The sequence below is a fragment of the Pinus tabuliformis genome, chromosome J (assembly GCF_031772625.1).
Source record: "Pinus tabuliformis cultivar Carrire ecotype Pingquan chromosome J, CPIR1, whole genome shotgun sequence".
Lineage (NCBI taxonomy): Eukaryota > Viridiplantae > Streptophyta > Pinopsida > Pinales > Pinaceae > Pinus > Pinus tabuliformis.
Genome location: NC_142295.1, coordinates 1,580,816,692 through 1,580,820,369, shown reverse-complemented (window position 1 = coordinate 1,580,820,369; position 3,678 = coordinate 1,580,816,692). Strand labels below are relative to the sequence as shown.

The 3,678-nt window shown below is 40.0% G+C and overlaps 1 pseudogene; it reads left to right on the top strand.

Annotated features, from left to right (window-relative positions):
• The first annotated feature begins 2,007 nt into the window (after positions 1-2,007).
• On the top strand, positions 2,008-2,492 carry LOC149233529 (uncharacterized; annotated as a pseudogene).
• The last annotated feature ends 1,186 nt before the right edge of the window (positions 2,493-3,678 follow it).

Genomic DNA, 3,678 nt, shown 5'->3' with positions numbered 1-3,678 from the left:
TGTCTCTGGCTACAACTCTGAAACTGGTGTGGCAGGTTGTGGCTCAGGCTCGCTTGATGTGGCTTTGAAGCTTGTAGATGACCATCATTTCCCCCCCTGTCAGATACAAGGTGAGATGATGGAGAAAACTCAACTGCAAGATTGTTCAATACTCTGGAACAAGTTCTGACATGTGTTTGGAATATCTTCTTGGCTGTTGATGCCCATTGCCAAGAAGCGATCCATCCAAGATGAATCTTTGTTCTTGCAGGACGTTTGTTTTTGAAGCATCTGTGTGAAGAATGACTGGTTTTATGACAATTCTTACATGGATGAAGATCAAAACAGTGATCTTTCAAATGGCCAACTTGGTCACAGTGTTGGCATTTCAAAATCTGTTGTTGTTGTTGTTGCTGTGGAAGAGGGGCAGAGTCTGGAACAGCTGAAGCTGAACTGTCATGAAGAGCAGGTGAATTGTCATGAATGAATCCAACACTCTGAAACTGAATGGGCTTGGCATAGTCTGGAATATGAAAGGACAAGTCCTTGTCATATCCAAGACCAGTTCTGTGCTTGTTGTGGACAAGTTGTTCCCAAGGTCTGATGATGGGCTTGGGAAGTGCAGACTGAGTTTCTGCATCCGCATGTACAGCTGCTGCTTTTTGGGCATTGGATCTGAATGAACTTGCTACTTATGGGAGTCTATTTCACTGTTCTGAACAAAAACAGGTTCAGAATGATGACTCCTTTGTTTTAATTCTTCTTGCTGAAGCTGAGATTCAAGCTCCAAAAATTCTACCTTTTCTTGTGTATACTGCAGATAGGTTTTAATATCACAGAGAGTGTTCTTGCTGATTTTCACTGTATCATGATCAGTAGAATGCATCAAAGTTTTCAAGAATTCAAATACTTCAGTAATTTTAGCCATATTCTCCATTGTCAAAAATACACCTTTTAAAAACTGATCATAACTATGAACAAATGAATAAACAACACCCACTCACAATACTATGTCAAGAATCTTTTCCTTATCGCTGGAAATTTAGAACTGTTATGATTGAAATAAGACAGGAGTTATCAACACACATATCATGCACGAATACAGAGACCAAGAGTGATAGAGAGAGTCCAAATACAACAGTCTCTGCGCAAACCATCAATCCAATGTTTGTAAACTCCAGTTGGTTTATTGAAGATGAAATGTGAATGGCACACGCGTTAGGTCACTGAAGTGAAACTGCATTGGCAGCCCCTCAATCAAAGCATACATCCATTCAATCGCCATGGCCACGACTGACTCACTGATCCCTGGTAGGCCAAGAAAGTCTTGAAGTATACCAGAAAGCAACTTAAGTATTCATTCAACACTATAATTTTTTCTTTCTCAAAATTTGCAAGGAGTCAAAAAACTAGATAATGCAGATTCGTTCTTATTGAAAACTTTTATATCTAAACACTTGATATAGACATATAATCTCAGTAATAGCATCTACAATAGACCAAGTTCTGACACCCAATTTCGTTAGCTCATCAACACTGTCTCTTGAATATAAGTTTTATAGAGTATCAAAAAACTGCAGCAATGTCTCTCAAGCAGTTCCTTCTAAAGCTGAAGTAGGTCTTCCACCTCCAGCTATTGCAAGTTCAGTTAAAAAACCACTGGTAGCAAAGAGAATTGTTGGAAATAAAACTGGTGAGCTTGATGTCAAAAAAAGCTTACAACTAAGTCAAAATGAGGATCTTTATGATCAACAAACCAGCAGAACTTTCATCTACTACAGCAGTACAAGATGCCTCTTGCTCTTCTCGGTTCACATACATGGAGAATAATTCCAATTCAAACTCAGATTGTGGAGCACATATCTCTAGTCATGTTCCTCCTGTAGCTAGAAAAGCGTTCTTAGCATGGACATTTTCCACACGAGATATTCAGGAACTCATTTGCCACCCTTTAAAACACTTCAATGCCTTGCTCTTTCAGGGGCGCAAATTTGATCAGTTTGGAAAGTACCAGCAAATTTGAACACAATGCGCATAGATAAGAAATTACCAGCAAATTTCACAAAGGAAATATTTGATGCAATGGAAAAGCACTTTGGTCAGAATCGAACTATTCATCCTGGAGACATGGTTATTGATACATCAGCGTCCAATTATGGAGCATTTGAACACAATGCTGCTTCAGAAAATACCCCACTGCATAAGGATATGAAGTTTGAGATGCCGCTAGAGGGTCAAGGGGATACTTCCATTGATAGAGACAACCATTTTACAGGGAAAAAGTGGAAAGTAGCATCCATGACATCAAGGATCAAATCAACTTTGGTGAAAACAATAAGAAAATAATTTCTAATCTTAAGCTGGCTGAGCAAGGGCATTTTAAACCCCATGAGAAGTATTGTAGTATGTTTGAGCAACGGATGGAAATAGATAAAAAATACTTGAAAGATCATATCCTGAGTGTACAAATGATGGTATATATTGACGAGCAGAAGGTTAAAGCATGCAATTGAGTATTTCCATTTCACTTTAACCCATAGATCTGAATGCCTTCTCTCTCAGTTTCCATGAAAGCTATGGCGCCTTAGTCAACTTAATTATGTGCAGGATGAACCAATTTGTCCAGCACTAGCAAATATTGAAAAGAGAGTTAGAAACTCATAACGGAGCTGATCAAATCTCGAGTCCCACTCTCTAATTTGTCTGGAAATTCTAGGCTTGCAGAAGATGCAATCCAGACACCGTCACTGCAGCTCAGACCTATAGATCAGGCTTTTCGGCTCTTAATCGCATCACGCGTGCTCTCCAAGCAATGTCGGATAGACTCGGGCAGCGTTTTCTACTGATATTGAAAGCCATTGCAAATATCTTGTAAAAGAATCTTCATACACTTAAATCTTCATACTGCCATTGCAAATCGTAGAACCCCAAGGTTTCTAGCCATAGTTATACTTCATCTATTTGTCAAATGAGTGGAGAAACAAAAGGCCTGTTAAAGGTGCCTGCTGCAACTGAGGTTCCAATCCGGTCCATGGCGTCGGTTGAGGCGGACTATATTGAAGAGAAGAGGACTGCGAGATTGGAGCAGAGAATATATTGAATATGAAAAAGGTAGCTAACAGAACCGGCGAGCGAGAGTGAAATAGCAGGGAGATTGAGTGTGGAGGAGGGTCAACATATGACCGGTGCTTGCATTGTTTAAAATAACATTGAACACAGGATTAGGTGGTTTGGATAATGCCAATCGAGCACTGATATACAGTGCTAATAACTGGGAGTGGATTCAAAAAATGGCAGCGTATCACAAAAAAAGGCGTGGTATGGAATATCCCGGAAGTGCACCAACATACAATATTTGGAGCGATACAAGAATGCACAACCTTCAATTCGGCGCAGAGAAGTAATGCAGCCAGAAGATTCAGCACAAAATATGTGGCAGAAAAACAGGAGTTACAGAGAATATAAAACGTCTATGAGGCCAGCAGCGTGGAGAGGGCAGCGTATGGAGGCCAGCGTTGTATATGGAAGCCCAACAGTCCAAATTCAGAGTCTTAGCACAATTCGAGCAGCGTAGCAGAGCAACTTAGTAGGACTATGTCAGAGGAGCGAGGGCGGTTATAAAATTGGCAGAAAATCCATGACAAACTGACATTCTTCTGAATAAAATAATATCATGTCAGATACCATGTCAGAGAATAA